The sequence below is a fragment of the Sinohyriopsis cumingii genome, chromosome 11, assembly GCF_028554795.1.
Source record: "Sinohyriopsis cumingii isolate HCF-2022 chromosome 11, ASM2855479v2, whole genome shotgun sequence".
Taxonomy (NCBI): Eukaryota; Metazoa; Mollusca; class Bivalvia; order Unionida; family Unionidae; genus Sinohyriopsis; species Sinohyriopsis cumingii.
Window position 1 is genome coordinate 22,371,649 of NC_142971.1, and position 21,835 is coordinate 22,393,483.

Consider the following 21,835-nt stretch of genomic DNA (forward strand, 5'->3'; position numbering starts at 1 on the left):
GATGTTTGCACTCAGTACAAAATATTTGAATTAGTACAGTATAAAAATATTTGAATTAGTACAGTATAAAAATATTTGAATTAGTACAATATAAAAGGTCAATGGTAGTCAATGTTGATTGAGACTTAAAATCACCTTTATACGTTGCTTACAAACGTTTTCAAGTAACTATATAATGATAGCCATTTTCAATATTTTCACCACATGCACATATAGGATTACTTTTGATATTTTTCTTGTACAGGTCATAATATAAATCACTACATTTATTCCTAATTCTTGCATATGGAATACTCAATTTTCTATCCTCATACATATAATGGAAATGCATGTGTTTGGTCTACCCTTTAATTTAATCGTTTAATTATGCATACTCTGTTTTTTTTTCTTGGATTATTATTAGTAGTGGTAGTAGTAATAGTAGTAGTAGTATAGTCTAACAATGGATTCCTACTTATTTTTAACCAAGGTTATTACTATCTGAGATTATATCTATGTTTCTTTCCAACAAATGGAGAAAGATACGGAATACATGCGCCATAAACAATTTTATGAAGTATCTAAGAATATGAAAATTGCGGGGGTTGGTTAAGGTTGCCAGTTGGTTACCTCATTTTTAATTTGATCAGATGCACGTCGTGTTGGTCCACTCACAGTCCTCCCTACTTCCATTTCTAGTATTTCTAATTTTGACACCCTCTTCGACCGTACAACCATACCAGATGACGTAGGAATATTCAGGCAAAGGTCGAATATAAGTTAAGTACATTCGTTCAAGTGTTTAACATTTAAGTGTTTTAAATAATATTGGTCATTGTTGAGGCATATAAGTTATCGATATGATTTACTCAATTGCCCAGCTTACTAAAAGTAAATCCAAATTGTTTATACAGAGGAAAGATAAAATCTTATTTTTAAATATAAGTTCAGAAAAACAGTGTTCTAATTAACGCAAAACTTGCATTGCCTCTATTTTTAAAGTATTGAAGTCATTGCTTTAACCTAATATCAGTGGTATGTAAATCTGTATTTAGTAAATATTCGATTTCCGGTGTATTCTTATATATGCGTGCGACAATGACTTATTGTCTGCAAAGAGGTGAGTCGTGCTTAAAATATCGTCACATACGTTGTTGATGTAGACAATAAATAATAAAGGGCCAAATACACATCACTGCTGGACACCTGCAGTAATATACTGATGAGCAGATCAGACGGTAATTACAAAATAATTACGTAACTCTATAGTGTACTCATAAATATGTAGCACCGAGTGTGCTAAGATGCATTAAAGCATTGCCACTTGCTACTGCCTTCTTTACATAATTTTGTCCCACAACATATCGACTCAAACGGAGGAACAAATTTCGTATAAAATAGTTTGCAGACAACCTGTGATATCTTGGGAATTGAGAAAATTCAGACCACTGCCTTTTGGACCAAATTGCAAAAGGGTACAGTGAGAGCTTTATGTCGAACAAAATGAATGCTTTTTCGAAATATACATTAGTATGAATAGACACAAAACTTCTTTATCAGTGCAAATTGTATTGCCTTTCAATGTGTGATTCAGACTATGAAGTCATTACTGAGTACAAATGCAACCAAAGTTTGAATACATGTATAAATGTAAAAAATTGTATCCCATACCAATTACAAATTATTCTTCATAGTGGTAAAGATTTGTAAAGGTGTTAACAAAATTAGTTTTGAGCTTTAATATATCATCAATCTATAAAAATAAAGGCAAGAAAATATAAAATTTACTAGTGACTAGCGGCCAAATATATATTCCAAAGTGTTTAAAGTAGCGAAAAATCAAAATTACTGTGATTTCAGTATAGTACAAACAATTTGACCTCTGTTTTTAAATGGAGTTTTTAAGAAACATTCTGGAGTTTTTTATTAGAGTTTACTCCTTTCCATCACTTACTAATTGTTATTGCGTGAATTACGAAAACATCAGCTGTATGTTTTCCTCAATTTTTCTAACACATCGTGCATGCATCCTGGACTGTTTGTCTTTGACCATATGTAGGCCATGATCCGAAAATCAAAAAGATATATTGCATGTAACACAATCAGAGCACTTGTTAGATATGTCAATATCGGCAAGAGAAAAACAATATATTGTTTTGTTTTTTAATTCTTAGAAGTTATCATAGGGGTATTACATATTTACTTGTTGAATCTCCTCTCACCAATCTGCAGCCCTGACATCTCTCAGAGCAGGACCGGAACAACAATACTGGCGAAGCTTTCCTCATCGACATGACAACTCTAAAATGTGCGAAAAAAGAAAATCTTACTTTATTTTATTTAATGTTATGTTATTTATATATTTTCCAATCTATTCGTTTCCACTCCATTCTATTTTATTTTATTTTATTCTGTTATTGGCGTTAAATGTGCAGACAACATGATTTAGATAATAGTTGCAATTATTAGAACAGACGGCTTTTTAAATAGTTACTGGTTATTGATACCTATTCAGAAACAAAGATATATAATGGAATCACGTCATCTAATATGTAATCGATATTATAAAGAAGGCTATAAAAGTCATAATTTCGATGTACGTTTTGTTTTGCCACTATATCTTACTTATGTCTCAGCTTATCCTCTTGTCATCATGACACACCTACCAATCCCCTTTTCTTCTTGCATGTTCATATTTCTACATGTTCCATTTATCGATAATTCGTACTTCTATCTATCATCGTTCTGCTCGAGGATTAAAGAGAGCAGAGATTATTAAGAAAGATTAAAGTATTCATAGTACCACTAACACATTTCGGTTTTGGGAAAAAAACTCAAAGTTGATATTATGTAATTTATGACTGGGTAATTGTGTGCTTAAAAGAATAATAGATTTATTATACTAAATATTTGATAAATAATTGTATGATTTCTGGATGCGGTTTTCAGGTTAATGAGGTCCGTCTTAGAAATTTTTATTTAAAGTTCCCTAGCTGAATTATCCATCATTTCATCCAATATACAACTAATTATCGATTACTCCAACACGTCTCTCCTGGCCACACTCTCCACCTCGACTTACGATCTCTGCCAATCGACGTAGCCTACACACGCTCTGATTTCTCCAGCTCATCCTATGATCTCTCCACCTAAACTCTAAGTACTCTACAGTTCGCCCTACTTCCTCTCTCGTTTGGCCTACGATATCTCTAGCTCAGCCCACAATCTAGCTCAGCCCACCTATAATTTGAACGTTTCGGAGTTCCACAGAGAAAAGCGGATAACCAGACATGACGCCACCAACTTAAGATGGACGATCATGTACCCTTGCATATACCTGAAGCCGAGAAAACATCATAGTCTCAGACGATAAATTCACTGTAAGTTTCTATAAATGTTTTCTGTAATTTTTCTAAAACGATTAAAAGTGAATAAGCTTTGAATATCGCCATCAACCTTGATTGGCTTTTATGGCAAGATTAGCTGTTCTAATCCGGACCTGACATTTGCTGTTTCCTGTCAATGACAATCACCTGTCGTCTGTGATTTGTGTACGTCAGAATATATTGCCATGTATGTATAATTTCCGTATTGAGATCTGAAACATTTAATCGGACTGATTCTGACGTGAAGATCTTACTTTTAATAATCCTGTTATTTCTACTGTTGATAAAAGCACTTACAACACCACGGGCCGTTTAACATCTTGGGAAATCCAGCATAATCCTTGTATATCTTGTATAGTTTAGTGAAGAGTGGAAAGGCTTCTATTATTAAAATTATCTTCCTCGTAAGGTATCTGCATTACTTAGATGATTTCGAATGCTATATTTTGCAAGTGGGGTGCTTACAAAACTTTGCTAGCTGACTTCCAGATACTCTGATTGCCAACCCTACCGATCACTTGTCATTCCACAGTGTTAGCGGTCTTGAATAAGTCTCTTAATGGTTTGATCATCTATGCAAATTATTGTTTGAAGCTTGCTGTGAGGTCTTCCAATGCAGTCTGTTGCCACTTCTATATATTTTTAAACGTTAGTGTGCACTAGTGATCTCGCGAAGAAGGTCCAGTGGGTCGCGTGCGACTTCGCAACGTTGGTTAGCATCCACTAATTAGCCATCACTGTCGGATTACGTCGTTGTATATGTTTATTTTTGTTAAATTGTAGACCCTTGCGATACGTTCTTCGGAAGGCAGAGCCTCCGGCAGTCCTTTGTTAAACACTGTATATTAACTTCAGTTTTTAATTCACTAAGAATAGTGAAAGTCTCTATCCAAGAATATTATTTTTTATTGACCCCTCTGTATTTTCAGAGAAAACAATCACTAAATTAAACCATTTGAGAAAATAAATTCCAACCCAAATGAACGTCTGGACACAAAAATTATACAAAATTCATTCTGCTTGATCCTAAAGCACAAATGAATCATTTTTCCTGTAACAAGATTATATAGTCTTCTACTTAACCTAAGGTCACAATTAACAATTTCTCAGAAAAGAAAATCATCACCTAATGGAACATAACGTTCTTGAAAGCTCCTAATGTTAACAAAATATAATGTTAATTATAATTATAAAGTATGTTAATAAAACTATAATATAGAACTTGAACTATGTCTGAATTAAAATTCCAATAACCTCTACCCAGACCAAAATAAATGTGTTTTTCTTCTATTAATAATGTTTCTGATATTAAACAAACCCATACGCATAGAGAATATTTTGTCTATGTATTGGTTGTTTACAGAATTAAAAAAATCAATAAATCAGGTTACTTGATTTTGGACAAGGTTAAATCCAACATACAAATGTTGAGTATATTTGATTTAATTTATATCTGATTTAATTTGTGTTTGATTTTATTTGATTGTTTGTGGGTTTTGGAATCTTTTTATTTTCTTTATATGCCAATGTAATGAAATTTTGTTTGCAAGGAATTTTATATTTTCCAGAAAATTCAGTTTAACCTGAATCTTTCCATACATATCTAATAATAGAAACACTTGTTTCTATTTTTGACTTAGTTCCTGGCCTTGATTTAGGGTCAAATAAACAACTTGTATTCTCAGAGTAAAAGGATTGGTTCTTATCAAGGACATACAGGAGGTATGTGATTTTTATAAGAAACATGATTACGTGATCCTCTAATTCGCAATTAGGCGTTTCCAAAATTGCGAAATACTTAGTATTAATAGTGATGTTTAGAGAGAGAAATCTCAAAGATTTGGGGCTTTTAAATGCTTGATGTCAAGTTGGGGTTCTTTTTGTTGTAACTAGTTTTGAGTTTTTGGTTTACATGTTAATTTTTCTTCAGATTTTTTGGACTCTAAAAGATTAATTCGTTTCTCTGGAAATATTATTGTATTCATACAGAATTCTTGAACAATGACATTTCTTAAATATTTTATCTTGATTTCCGAAACCGGAGCATTAATTATTGTGTTTCTACAATGAAATTAAGACTTCAACAGAGTTCCGGTTACAACATACGCCATCGCCTTCCATCTTGGATTCTTCGTCGGGACTCGAACTTGAAATCATTAGAACATTTTATTATTAGGACTTCTAAAATATTAATCGTGGATTACTCTTGGATTATTCTTTTTTTTTTATTCTTAAAACCGTAAGTTCATATTTTCTCATTTTTACAGTATTTTTTCAGGGAAATAAATTATATTTTTAAAAGCTTCTTGTTTTCGCTCTTTCTTGTATTACTGTTTATTCGAGCCTAAACACGTAACATAAGATAAAGTTACACTCCTATAGCAGATAACGAAATTAAAAAAATTAAAAACCTAACAAGTTGCCAGTGGTGATATAGCTACCCATGACACCATAGGGGAAATGCAATGATGAAAAGAATATACCGGGATACAATTATTAGGGGCCAATAACATTGACGGATGCACGACTTGATTTTAACAATCACCGGAAGACCAGAGAAGTACCTTTCAACCGTGTTGATGATGCATGTAACCGACATGATCTCGCGAACAAAATATCAAGTGATATCTGCGCATATCAACGTGATGATATGGATTTCATCCATGAATTACATGCCTCCACTCACAGAAAGAATCTCCAAATAAATCATCAAAGGAGTTATGATGGCCAAGATTGGTTGTTGTGTTCGCTAGCCCGCCACTTGGTGGTGGACAAAGTTCGTTCATTAGAGTTAAAATATATTAATATAATAAACAAACAAACATGGGTAAGAAACTGATCTCAATATACTAACGTCCGAGCAGGTGTTGAAAAGGCGAAGTTATCGTATAAAAGTTCACGAGCGTGATTAATAATATATGGCGAATGAGCATGAAAATGGCCCATCGAGCCTCAAACGGGAAATTAACATGGGAAATGGTATTAGAACCTCAAATGAGCTGATCTGGCCTCAAACGGGAAATTATCAATGGAAATAGTACTGGAGGCTCCAGTTAACAAATCTGGCCTCAAACGGGAAACTAACTTTGGAAATGGCATTGAGCCTCAAATGGGTTGATGGAGTCAAAAAGTTTATGGGTTAATCGTACAGGGTTTAAGTTTTTGATTTGAAAACCTAGACATACACAAACACTTACAACACGAGAAAACACATTTTCGGCAAGAGAGGACTCTCCAGTGGTTAAAATTCTATTCATCTTGATCGTGGTTAAGAATGGGATCAACCATGAGACGAGTTGCTGATATTTATAGTTCAAGATTGGATCGAAAGGGATCGAAATGTTTCCACAATCAAACGTCGCGCAAAAAAACTCACGCAGAGCGATCAGAAGAGAGCGCCGAGTGACGTTATATGCAGTAAACCATAGTTGTGCTTCCAGAAGATTTTAATTTAGTGGAGTTTTGTCCTCGCAACAAATTTTAACAGCACCAGGACCTTCACCGCCTTCTCCGGAGTGGTAGAAATTGTAAGCACGGCTTCGATCGACATTTCAAAACCAATCCCGAGTTGAGTTGCATTGTCGAAGTCACTAAGCGGCAAACTTGGAATCTTTGAACCCACGCGATATTTTCTTTGGAAAGTTAATCAATGCAATACGCTTAACTCTAAGACGTGGACGAATCTCAAATAGAAGAAATCAAATACATTGATGTGTCCTTTGTATCCTTGTGTATTTAAATATGGTCGCTTTCCAAAAGGACAACCCCAAACGTTGACAGAGCACATCCACGTGGAAGACATTCATTAATACAAACGATTCATCAGATAGAAAGTCTTACCTCTTACCGTCTCGTACCATGCCTTCTTATTACACCATTGTCAAAAGAAACTAAATTTTCGATTATGCCGTGCCGGTGCCGAATCCAATGACCAAGATTAACCTTGTCATCACACCGAGGAAGAATGCGCTTTGACAGGAACGAAATTGTTTCATGCTCTGGATCAGGGACGCCAATTGCTAAAAGTCTACGAAATGTACCACTTTCCAAACACAGAACTCTACCAAAAGGATGATGACTCCCAGAAAGGAATTGTCTCTGCCGACGTTAACCAATTCCTAAATCTAGAACAATAAGGCAGCAGCTATCCCTCTGAGTGACAGACTCCAGAAGACCAAGAAAAATTCAAAAAACAGTACCATTACATCGAAGACATCACTTCAGGGCACGTCGAAAAGAACGAAGGAAGACGCTCGTTTGCCAAAACCATGCTTAGTTGCTTGTGGAGAAAATGGCATAAGGCGGAGTACTTGGCAAATCCATACCAATACGTTGAACAGGTAGACGACAAACAAAATAACGAATGAGGCAATCGGTTGTCTTTCTTGAAGATTGGTCAATTACAAAGACGAGTTTGAATATGTCATTGCATCCTAAGTGACAGCTAATGCTCGCTTAACATTGTGCAAAGCCTTACGCCTTTTAGGAGATCCATCCCTGTACTTTGACAAGAACAATTGCATCTACATTCATCGGCGCGATAGGCCCACCCAGACATCCAAGGGGACCGTATCATTTTGGCACATGCACAAAAGAGAATCCCGAGGACTAGATCCTGAATTGTTCTAGCGGCGGTCCCAAAATTTACGGCTACCAGTACCAAGACCACCTTCGAGTCGCACCAACGTTGTGCGGCCAAAATTCCAACAAATTGTCATTCGTCCTTTGGAAAGAATATATCAAATTGTGTACATGAAACGAGTGTGACTTAAAAACCAAAACACTTTACACTACGGACACCGAGCTCCAGTATAAAAAGGGACGACTTCCAAGACACTTCATCGCAATTACAAATGCAGAGCTATAACGCTTAGTAATTGCACACAACAAGAGAGCGAGGGACTCAAGTTCATCAGGAATCTTGAGTGCGATGATGTGCCTTGCGATCGCATTGATGCCGTACCCAGTGACCTCCTTGATAAATAACGGCTTTTTTATTCTCTACTACTGCCACAACAGAAACTCATGATGTGCGTGTACCACCCTATAGAACCGAACGCGATGACATTTATTACCGTTTATCTTGGCTCTTGAAAAATGGAAGACATGCAACACGATTATTTACTGGTTTTCACAATCAACCTCCATACGGATTTCATCTATGTCAGTGCAAACTACTCCTGATAATAAAACCGCCTCATAGAAATGAGCCACTAAAAGAATAATACACTATACCTATAAACATATTTTAAAAGATATCATAATCTCTACAGAGAAGATATTAGTCTTACATAGATCACCTCAACTGTGTCACAAGGGTGTGAATATCTAAGGATATTCAGAAGGTGCCCAATGTTTGTATGAAAGCATACCATACAAAGAAGTTATTAAGTCGCTTGGAATGAAATCAATGACAGCAATCAGGTCTTGGAGGATTACCAAAGCCTTTTACAAGAATTGTTTCCACTGAATTTTGGACGCTATGTCGTGAGTTTATGGGATTTCGTTTATCAGCAGATGCATTTTGGACTATTTACGAACAGTTCCTACAAAGACATCATGACTTTTAAAACTTTATATTGATGAACAGTATTTGGAAAGATATGATCGTATGGTTGCTAGTCTGACTTTAAATGTGCACGATATACCTGTTCTGTTAAAAGCGTTGTACTTTCATATAGATGTTTCTTTACCTTTGTGTGTTGTCAACGATGATGTGTGTTTAGCTCGTTTGTTACACGAACATTGGAAAGATGCAAGTGATAGGTTAAGGGAAAAGTTTTGACTTGGATGCGAGAAGGGGCTGACTCTGCGGAAGATTTTTGCAATTGTGCAAGTAAACAAAATGTTGACTTAAAACCCATATTGAACTTAACAGTCTAACTTATTTTAGAAACCGTGATAGAAGAGCCCAACACAGAAGTAAACCAAGTTCAGGAGAGTACCGTTGTTCACATCGACACGAACGAAAGATCATTTATGAGGAAAAATTAGAGACTGTAAAGTGTGTTTAGACTCAAAGAACATTTGTGGGTGAGTCAAGAAATGCTAGGATACTTTCATCGAAAATGTTGAACATTGGCTTGTTTGTATTAAACTTTGATCATTTTGCTTTGTATTTTATCGATATACTAAGCCATTTGGCTCTCGTCTAATTTTCTATTTAATGTAAAGTTGCGACTTTCAACTTCCAATAAACGTGCATGAAAAGTATTAAATGTCTTGTATTGTCTGTGTCATTCTTAGAATTCTAAACACCTAAGCTATGGCTACATCTTCAAATTCCTCCTTTTCATATGCTCCCAAATTCATTGACGAAAGGTTAGATCGTCCATGTTGGGATATACTGTATCTTCGCCATCCCTTTGATATGTTGATTGCTGTACCGACTGGTACGGGAAAAACCGAATTTAACAAAACTCCTATTTGGTCAATCACCCACCCCAACGCATCTTGTAGTGTTACAGAGATTGGCATTCGGCTTACACACTTTTTCAAGAAAGTCAAGGAGAATTCATCGTTTTTGTGGAAAGCATTTCTTGCGAAGACGACGGGACTGTGTCTAAATTGAGTCAAACTCATCGGGTCACCTTCTATGATATCTTAGGAGAAGATGAAGAAGAAATTTTACTTGCAAATAGCATCATCATAATGCAAGTATCATTTACATTACCAACATTTGTTTTAACAAAGTAAAGCCCATCCATCGTACCATCAGTATATATGCCCTTTGAGGGATCTTGTTTAAAAACCCTAGAGATAAATCTCATGTGAAAGTGTTAGCCGAACATTTAGGAACTAATTGACTGACTTATGTGTACAGCGATGCCACTCAAACACGTCATGCGTATTTACTGGTCGATCTAAAACCCACCACGCCCATTAATTGCGATTTCGTACTTTCACGAATGGTGCCAAGATGGAGAACACGTTATTTATACATCCCATCTGCATGAAAAAACTATAAAAACCTCCGACACTTCTTTCTGTCCAATATTCGTAGACATGACTTGTTTTTCGATCTCATATACCAGCCAAATGTATTCGTGCCGCGTACGGTATTAGCCGTGAATAAATGCACCGGTCATGGCCCATTTCTTAGAATCCAATCTCAAAGAAGTCTCACGATGGTTTGTGTTCACATCACAAAAATTACTTCAAGGCATCATACATATCCCTCATCAAACCAAATGCTTTTTGACAAACATAAAGTGGTCTTGTCACACCTGGCAGATTCGAGAATAGATACTCAAACAAAAGAATCAAATCATTCTGAATCCTGGGGGAGACATCAGCTCTCTAGACAGTGTTATCATTCGTTTCCTCTTAAAATGGGATCGTATTGCCCGGCTAACCACCCAGAAACAATCCTCTCTCATAAGACTTTCCATGAAGAAGAGCGGTGATAACACGGCCAGGACATAAACGAAGGATAAAAGCCCCAAGAAAAGGAAAAGTCACATGAAGAAAACAACTCCTACTAGAAAGAGAGCCAATGCCGCTCGGATCCAGCCGTACCAACTCCAAACCGCGTCCATCTTTGACAGTGTATCCAGGCTCTTCGTCTAAGTCGTTGCCCATAATGCAAGCCAAACCAAATTTAAAACGCGTTTTTCTAATTTGATGAAATATTGAAACTCATTTCGAAATTTTTTCTAGTTGCTTGAATATCTGAAAAGGAAGGGTATATTTGTCTTAGCATCGGAAAGAACGCTTAGGATAACATCTGGCCGATCTTCGACAAATGGTCAAAAAGAAAATACCCATCAGTCAAAAGAGATGAAGGTGCGACGCTAAGGATTTCTACCCATGCTGTGAGTACCCTTCCTGAAAGGGGCTGCTTCTTTCCTGAGATCGATTGCTGGATCCACTTTTAGGACTCATCATAAAAAGATGAAAACGACTTCCTTTATGGAAAGACTTCATACATGTACCTTGGAATTGTATGTAAGGATGAAGGCTGACTTTAGTGAACTACAAATTTTGGATGGATTTATATCGTTCCTACTAACCAAGGACGCATAATTTACACACACACACACACACAATCCTAATGTGAACTACATGTCACAGTTACAACATTAATCACAAGCGTTGATGGAACCTTTTGACTTGTCAGAAACGCCAAAGCCACAACAGTACGGTCTAGTCTTGCAACGTGTTCCACTCCTCCGCCAGGAATATTTTGACGAAACAGATAAAATGACTCAGGATTTCAAGGCGATGATGACAATATTTCAAACTGCATGTGCTCTTATACCTGGCAAGATTTCAGCGTCCTTGTTAACATCAATTAAAAGAACTAAAAGCTTATCTGATAAAGATGATGTCGCCACATCTTCGGCAGAAGCCAAGAAGAAAGAAGCGAAGCCGGAATTGACAAAGAAAGCAAAAAAGCGATTCCTATAACATCACCACCCTTGGTTCCTACTATTGTGGCTCAAGAGAGACGCGTGTAGAAGTCTCCAAACCCCGCGAAACGAAGAGTGGCATCGATTTACGGTGGGTGACTTAGTGAAGAGACCTTCATGGAAAACCTTTAAGCTAACACTATAATCCTGCCCATCCTGCGGGTTACGGAGGAGTTCAGCTATTGTATTGTGCTGCCAAAATCAAACTTACAGGTGTCTGTTTACCCCAGGTACGGCGGTGGTTACAAGAACAAGCGAGGTACAGTTACACAAACCGATTTGACGAAGCTTTTCATGAAGTCCAATCAAAGTGAAGGGCATCAATCGTCAATGGCAAGCCTAATTAGCCGATGTATCTTATTTGTCCTCGTAAATTCACGATTACAAATATTTTTTTTGTGTCATGCAGGTCTTTTCCAACTTTGTTTGTGTCGTATCTTTGACTTCTAAAATAAACTCGGAGTTAGTAGGAGCATTAAAACTGTTGTTGAACCAAAGCGGTCGTCACCCTTTCAAATAGCAAAAAGACAAATGCACAGACTATTTGAACCAAGTTTTCTAAAAATAGTTGGAGAAAAGATACATTCATTTCAATGACGACGTGTACGATATCAAAAGCATTCTCAGTCGAAGAACAGTTAAAGTAGGCAAACGCCAACTCAGAGAAAGGAAAGTACGCTGGAAAGGATATCCCGATTGTTTAGACTCTTGGATGGATACCGCTTCGCTATGGCGACGATGCAAGAACTCCAATAAGTAGAACTTCATCTAGTATCATCTTTGGCTACCTCAGCCCCTATCGATTTTGAGATCAATTGACAGACGGAAGATTACATCGATATGTATAACAGTTAATTGCACCTGAAAGCCAAAAGTTCTCAAAACGGACAACAGTATTCCAGTCGGCGACACCGAAGTAGCTCCCGTCAACACTTGTATGTGTTCGTTGGTCAGCGGAGTCGATTTGTACTTGAATAACAAAATGGTTAGCAGCAGCATATATACTTACCCTTACCGAGCGTAAGAAGTAAATACCTTGATGTATGGGAAAAGTGCACGAAACACACATATGGATGATACCGTGGTATCGAAACCTAGCACGTTATGCATGTTCAAAGACAAAGACTTGATAAATGATGACAATGCAGACAAAAATGTCATATTTAACAACCGTCGTAACAATATCAAACAAGGGCCTAGTTTAAAACTGTTGGATCGTTTGCATTTGACATGTACTTGCAAGACAAGTATATATCGATAGACATGTGGTTGCAGGACAAGTATCTATTGCACGGTGTGGATGTCCTCTGCAGACTGATTGGAATCAGTACCTTCCTCCATTTGATAACCTTTGCTAACGAGTACAAAACCGTCATCAAAGAGACAAGACTCTATATGCGCCTTGCCAAAATGTTACCAAAATCGGGAAACGACATCAGTCACACTTTGAGCTGAACAACAGCCAAGTATTAAATGTGACAAGTGGAAGCGGAAAATCTATCATTGCCACTGGTTTCCAATCCAAGATCGAAGATCATCTTTTCAAAGGATAGTTACCAAACATTCAATCATTGGCACGATTGTCCACAATTCGTTCCGCAATGGAGAGGTGAACGCAAATCCTTTCGTGTTCCAACACTACAGCGTGTCCAAGAAAGACGTCCGTTGAGATGTCAGTCCTTCTGTACCAGACGCTTCGAACCTTACTTGAGATCATACTTGTCCCTGTATGAAGCCACGGGACCATCACCAGTGACGGCCTTTCGTATGACGATTATACAGGAAATTTTGCTTTGTGGAACTTTGATTTCAATCCTGAGCATGGAAGTGACGATCAATATTTCCACCCAATAAAATCCCACCAATTTCGTGTGGAACTTCAGTTTGCAGAAGCTCTACTATACACGGTGAAATTCATCTTGAATGAAGAACTCGAAGATACTCTGAAAATAAACGGCTTGAGAGAAGTGATTATATTCTATTAGAAGCTATGGAAGACTACGAACCATCTTTGGAATACAGTGAATCTTTGGATATGAGTGACGATAGTGTATTTGAGCCAGAACAAGAAGAAAAAACAAAAGGCAAAAGACCAAGAGATATTCATTATGTTGAGATATCAACGTTTATTCTCCTGTTTTTGCTAAGGAACTTGGCTGAAATAATTACAACTAGTACCGATAAACACTATTTGTGGATGTCAAAACGATCATAGTAGATTAAACACGATAAATATATGATGATGAGCCAGGGAGAAAACTTGGACTAGTACCTTGATGAAGATTGGAGTATCATCTACGAAGAAAAAGTGTTCAAGCGCTGGTATAGACACTAGAGTGACCATTCCTCCCTTCCAATGACTTTTCTGGAGATTCAAGACATATAAGCTGTCTTGCCACAGAGTACGAATACGAGCCGTAGAGCAGCTTATTTTGCATACATTTCCAAAGAAAAGCGTCAAAATTGAGCAGATGGCTCATTATTACCTGTGAAAACAAAACACAACATTGGATGCCTGAGAACTTTATTTAAACGCACAGTTCTTACACAGCTTCTTGGAATCCTGTGGTGTATTCTAAAAATGAACTTCATCATCGTAAACCTAAAGATATTCAAGCCTATGACATCAATACAGGCCATAGTCATACGCTAGGAACCCACTGGTACGCCGTCTTCTTTTCAAAAGATCACAGTGTGGACCATTTTGATTATTGTGGATCGGCGCCTTTGGAAGACGACATCATTGACTTAATGAGTAGAAATACCGTATTGACTCGAGTCAATAATGTGAAATTGCAAGGAACCGAATCCATGGTGTGTGGACAATATTGTGTGTATTTTCTTCATCAGGGCAGTCTTGTTATCCTTCAGAATATATAGTGACTTCTTTTTATCGTGAATATTCTAGTAATGATGATAAAGTAGAATGATGGTTTTGTGAATATTATGGTCATCGTTTGCCTTTAGCAAGGAAATGTTTTATGCATCGATGACTCAGGACATAGGTCAATGGAAGTCGAGTTTGACTCCACAGTGTTGTCAACCTTGTAAATATGTTAATATTTAAAATGAATGAATATGTTCTTTTCCTTTCTATCACTCAGGATCATGTTTTTAATCGCGTTCCAAAATCGTAGGGATGTTTACCATCGTGTCTGTGCTTGAGGCGTATAAATCAGCGCGTTTGCCAGTCTGTCCACTCCGTCAGGCCACCCATTGTTGACTCTTCAACAAACAAGATGCCTTCAAAGTTATCAAGCTTTACGACGTCTGTGTGTATCTTCACCGTATCAGGCAGAACCTGATCCGAAAGCCAGACAAACTTTGTGAGTGCATGTATGTGGCAAAATGCACAAGACCTAATAGAAGAGGTTTTCCGTGAAGAAATGAAGAAGGCGCAAAAAGAGTGGACGGAGAGGCATAGGCAACAAAAGAGAGAGCAAGCAAAATCATTGTCTAATTGCAAACTCCGTCAATAACATTTGTTTAAAAAAATCTGTTTTAACAGGATATACAACTGCAATCGCTTCAATCCTGCCTATTATGTAACTGGCTTAAGTAACTTTTTCCTTAATGGAGAATAATGGTTGGTTAATGTGTTGTGTTGGTGAGCCTTTACCCGCAATCAGTGTAATAATCGCGAACAGATCCGAATTGTCGGCAATGCTGATTACGTGACTTTACTCCGAAACCACATTTTAGATATGGTGGAGCATTAAGGCCAACGTGTATCTGGAGCAAATGAAATTTACAATATTCATAAAGGCATCAAACGCCGTAGAGTTCATATTTTCCAAGGCATATAACTTTGCACTGATTGCACCCTATTACCATAGAATAAATATATTGGATGATAGAAATATTCTCAGAAGACAGTATTTGATTGTACGACCATTCACTGTAAAATACATTTCATCTATGGTAGTAATTTTCAAGCAATAGACAGTGACTGGTAATCAACCAAACATTAACGTCATATAATATTTTTGTGTTTAAATATACATATTTTTTCAACATTAATATTTCAAACTTTTTTCTTATGACTTAATTTTTGTCATATTTTCGGTTTTTGCAAATGTTTCCTAATTCTAGTTTAATGATATTTATTAATTTTTATTTGTGCAATTGTTTAGTAGGTCTACGTTATTGCAAATTATATATTTCTTCTGTAAGCCTTACCTCTGTCAAATTTCCTGGAAGTGTGTGTGTGTGTATGTGTGTGTGTGCGTGTGTGTGTGTGTGTGTGATTTAAAAGAGATATACGCCAAAATAATGGATACCTTTGTGTGGAAGCGTTCCTATAGAAAAACATCTTATTGGTGCCGATGTGCGTCAGATCTGTGTGGCATTGGTAAAGGTACTTATCGGCAGTGCTTGTTGCGATCCCAAACAAAATCTGCAATAAACATACCAAAAAAATCTGTTTGTAAGGAAATTTCATATTTTACACCTTTGCCTCTTTCTATTGCTACCGTGATGATTTCGATTTTAAATGAATTTTACTTATTTTCTTTGCTATGTTGAACTACTAATTATTTTGTATAGATGATATAATTGTGTACCTAATTTTCTTTCTTTGTACATTTCGGTGCGTCATAACGTCAATAGATTCATATAAATCCACGTCATTAAATGTGTACTTCTCATACAGCCAGCTTGTACATCATCAGGTACTCCTATAAATGTCATTTTGTACAGACAAATTTCGTCTTTGCCTGAAGTCACGAGGTCTTTTGCCCTTTTTTGAGATAATGGTTGACGAACACCAATAAACAAGACAGTATAACGGGACAATTTATCATAGACACTGCCTGAGGCAACTTTTATGTTTCTTGTCAAGGCAAAAGAGTGGGCTGCAATAAAATAGTTTCATGGTCGTGTGGACAGTTTTTATCATGAAGTAATCATATTTGCGACACGCATATGTTATGTTGTTATGCACATGTATCTTGTACGAAGGCAAACATTTAAATAATTAGAACAATGCATAAAAGACAAGTGTGTATAGAAATATGGTGTTTTAGAAGTGCTAGTGGTAGATAATATTATATTCAAATAGTCAAGATTTGAACCAAACAAGTCAAGTTCGTAGTCGATTTTAAAAGAATGCTTTGTACAAAACAACCTCCACAATTTACACCAGATTATATGAGTGGTTCAAATGGGTGTCCAAATAGTATTTGTTTTGACATAATGTAATGCAAATTTGACTGATAAAATTCATTTGTCAACTTAAACGTAGCAAATTCCTTGCGAAAACCAATCTTTTTCTTTTCAGTTACTGACTATCGTATGTGATAGATAGATAGATAGATAGGTATGTAGGTTGGTAGGTAGGTAGGTAGTTAGGTAGATATATAGAGAGATTGACAGACAGACAGAGACTAAGACAGAGACAGACAGACAGAGACAGAGAGAAATGTGTGTGTATTTGCATGTGTGTGTGTGTGTGTGTGTGTGTGTGTGTGTGTTGCAACTGTTCGCCCGTCCTAGGTCATATTTTATTGCCAACATTAGATACTCCGGATAATGGCTCAAGGCTTTACGTATCATAACAATTTTTCTTAAGGGGACACATCTAAGTGATCTGTTCAATCAAGATAGCGTTATTTATATTTTAACAAAACCCAGAAAACGTCAGATTCTCTCCCTATTCCATCAAAGTTTGATCTAGAAATGTGTCATTTGTATTTGCATCTCTGTTTATAAATTTAGTGTGTTTTAGGAAGGTTGTTTTTAGTATGGAAAATCTACGCTGGGAAGATAATTCTCTGAAAGCATGTTAGGTACATGAGCATGCGTTGTAAAACACAGTATTAACGAGACGTTTTACGGCAGCATGGATTAGACTTCTTAATATAAGGAATTATGGGGATATATGTCTTTAGTAGTTTGAGTTTGGATTAAATCTGAATTCGATGTTTCGGTCATATGTTCTTAGTACTTGGAATGAAATACTGATCTGCGGGTTAGAAAACCAATCTGATGAGTCAGTCATGTGATTGTGAATGTGAAGCACGAACACTACAAATGTGGAAATGCGGCTTTAAGTTGACTGTAGGGAACCTTTTGTGCATTAACACGTTGTAGAACTCATCTGACGTCTTTGAGAATATGGTTCAAACCAGTCATATGCAGGTGTTGCTTGTTTCGCTCGATAGTGATGTATGGTGTATGATTAGGCACCAAGAGATGCAATAATATTTGTACAACGCGTAGGCAACACTAAAATTAAAAATGAAACATTTCTAGCGCACAATTTTCATACCAACACACTCGAATATGAATCAACACTAAAACAATATAACAAATAAATATGTAATGGCGCAGTAAAACCAGGTCACAAAATCGACATTTACAGTCCTATTGTTGCGCTCTTAAAATTGTAATACAATAAATTGAGTTGATAATATGCTAACACAGGGACACTGACATATCACCAAACCCGGTTAATTTAAACATGACTGCGTTCCATTCTCGCCTATCGCAGATTATTTTTGCCTTGAGCAGAGAAAAGAGAGCCCAAAAAGTTGATATGCATATAAAGCCTCTAAAACTTACTTTTCAGTGTGTCTGTAACTGAGGCCATTTGGTCTAGACATGTAACGGAGAAGGTTAAATCCAATCGTCTGCGGTTCGGTTTTTGCAAGCGGCAAACGTTTCGTTTTATAAACACAAAGTACGCATGTTATCTAATTAATTCTTCTTGAAGTGTGTCCGTCTAATTAAGAAGAGTCATTTGAGTTAAGACGGTGTGAGTAGCATAGTAATCTGAGAGTTACCGTTCCTTTTTTTCTCGTATCTTTGCGCTATCTGAAAATGGCATCCTGGGTTACTTCCAGAAAGGAAGTGAATTCTTGTCTGCACAATTTTGTTATAGGAGAAAGCGAAGAGACCAGTGGAAAAAATTAAACGTGACAATACAAATCTCTGTTGACTATGCTCCTATTTAGAGCTGTCTATATTTTTTAATATGGTCAGTCGCCAAAGCTTTCCTGGTCGCTGTATGTAGACTTTACATTAAAATGAAGACGCCTGATGCTGGCAAATTGTTTACATTAAAATGAAGACGCCTGATAGCTGGCAATTTGTTTACATTAAAATGAAGAAGCATGATAGCTGGCAATTTGTTTACATTAAAATGAAGACGCCTGATAGCTGACAAACCTTTTACATTAAAATAAAGGCGCGTGATACATGGCTCTGACATGAGGTGGTAGATTGTAACTTCTGCAATAAGTTTCATATAGGCTTGACTTGGCAGATCTCACATTCGCTGAAGGTCATAGCTCTAGTAGTAGGTAGTAGGCTTCAAGATCAAAGTTCTAGAATGCTAGTCGTGACATAACACATTGATTTAAGGCAGAATGCTACCACTACCTGTATAATTGAAGAAATCGTATTGTATGTAATAATGGAGAAGGCTGCTATCTTAAAGAAATTTGCAGGATCACATAAGATGACATAGAAGTGAGAAGAGTGTTATATTATTATGCCAAAAACACAACAGGTGGCTCTGAGTTGACTACATTTCCTGCCACCTCCCACTTTACGTCAGCAGAAGACCTAGCTAGAAAAAGCTTAGCTTCAGAAAGATTATGCGACTTTGCCATGACTTTTGGAGGATATTATTAGAGCCCTGTGATCAGAAATCATATTGAGATTACTACAGATGAAAATGTTTTAGAATCTATTTCTGCATCAGAAATATTGACGGATTCAGAAACAGCCCCGACGGCTAAGTTTGGTTCAAGTATTCAAGTGCACTTTTATCAGTAACGTCAGCAAGTTATCTGATTATTATTCGCCGCAGATTTAATGAGGGTTAGAAGTCTCAGTTACAGCATCATACTTTCCAGTTGTTGAAACAGAATTTGCTAGTAGTCGTTTTATCGACTTTAGGTTTATCCGGAGTATGATAGAAAATTTCGTAAGAGAGACTACGTCCGATATGAAAAGGATCAGATCTCTATCGATATCAAGGGATGTTTTGGCGAGTACCATGATTTTGTTGCCTTAAGCGAAACATCTGAAGCGGAGATTGCATGATTTCTGAAGAAAGAGTTACATAAGAAATGCGACTCCGCTATTACGGGCGTCAAAGATCAACTGTGAATGATAACGTCACTATTAAGTATATTGAAGACAAGCTAATTGGTGTCTTGTTATATAAGATTATTAAGATTACGTAAAATTATATTGATCGCGTACCAGGTAACAATTAAACAATCAAGAGTGACATTTCAAAAGTATGTCAAATTTACTTGAATTATATAAAGAAGAAACAACAGTAACATCATGTATGACTTTGAATCAAGCATATTAATGGCATCATACGAGCGGGCACACAACGCTAAAGTCAAATTTCAGATGGGCTGAAATATAAAAGACGTCAGCTGTATGTTACAAGGTATCATTATTTAGCATAGTGGCGCCAGATTTATAGGCGCTTGTTGAGTTCTACATAAGAAAGTGTTGACGCTGTACTTGAACTGCCGTTGATAATGTCGGTATCAAAAGCCATGCAATGTGCACTATATAAAGACTGATTATAAAAATGGGCATCGTTAACTTTGACTTAGGTGACGTAGGAAAATCATGACACAATATTGTGTTTCTTGATATCCTTGATATTATAGTAGGTGCAAACAATCATGCTTCTAAATACGCTGCTCAAGAATGTAGACTGGCTACGACATTATCATTTTTCATACTCTAAATGCCAGCCAACATATATATATATATATATATATATATATATATATATATATATATATATATATATATATATATATATATATATATATATATATATATATAAATATAAACAAACGCTTATCGCCTTTGATGACGTCATCAGGCTCGGAATAAAGCAGGACAAACTACGTTTAAAATATTGCAGCCAGAAAAGTAACTACAGCATAAAAACTTGATGGTAATTGCGATTCTGTCATAGTAGCATGATGTCGTCCCAAAATATATTAGAGGCAACACTGGTTGCATTGTCTAATTTTCTGGCTTGGAAAACTATGATATCGATTATTAGAGATTATTGTGGCCAAGAAGATTCTGTTAAATTTAAGTAGTGCTTTCTCGAGGTTATAGGAACCGCAAGCATAATTTCATGGTATGTCATCGCAAAGCAGAAGAAGAGTCTGAACTGTAATTTTGTGGCTTTTAATCTGAAACATGTATTTGCAAACATAGGCAAATCACCAAATATCGGTCCTGTTGGATCAAGTTATGAAAGGAGCGCCGCTTGAACTATAGGAAGCACATCAGGCAAATAAAATAAAAAAACCAGGAGAAACATTTCGCCCACACCAACAAAAGTCAAAGAGGTTATTAAAGAAATTGCGCCACGAAAAGAAGACAGAACATGGTGACTACTGCAGCCAAACATGCTATTGAGGTGCGGCCACAAATTATAAGCCAGCAACTTGCTCTGACGCTAATTCAAATATCACCCGTGGATAGTATGCCAGGATCTGGTGTGAAGCGAAGTTTTGTGTAACTTAAGAGGTATACTACTGATGTCGAGATATACAATTCAAGCTCTTTTCACGTGGATTTTTATGAATCTACTACAATATACAAGTTCGTGGGGTACTTGGACAAGGACTTGAATGAATAATGCTGGTACAATTATAATTTATACAACAGATGAGGATAATCTCTTGCTCCCTCGTGAAGCTTTTCTTGAGATCAAAGGTTGTTTTCAAACGACTTCAGAGCCAACTGCTGATTTTCCAGCCCACGTAAAACGTAGCTTTCACAAACAAATGCATGAACGTATTGAAGATGGCGCAGTCTCGGCTATAACAAACAGGCCGTCGATGACATCAGCAACGATATTCATGCAGCCAGCACAAGTATTAATTTAATTTCTATGAGTGACAACACAGTAGAAGAACTGCAATAAATGTGTTTTGGTACAACTATAATAATTCTGGCACTGCGGACGACAAAGAGTTTTCTGCTGCCACGGACTTAATACGTTGCAGATGTTGGTAACGATGATCGTATAGGTATTACAGAATAAATATTTAAAAACTGCCC

General features: G+C 36.7%; 1 long non-coding RNA gene across 1 annotated transcript; it reads right to left on the minus strand.

Moving 5' to 3' along the window:
* Positions 1–2,128: 2,128 nt before the first annotated feature.
* LOC149787758 (uncharacterized) lies at positions 2,129–18,527 on the minus strand. The gene is made up of 3 exons (XR_016424386.1): positions 18,338–18,527; positions 16,057–16,172; positions 2,129–2,280 (listed from the first exon to the last, which is right to left on the minus strand). It is a non-coding gene; the product is annotated as an uncharacterized LOC149787758 (long non-coding RNA).
* Between the last annotated feature and the right edge of the window lie 3,308 nt (positions 18,528–21,835).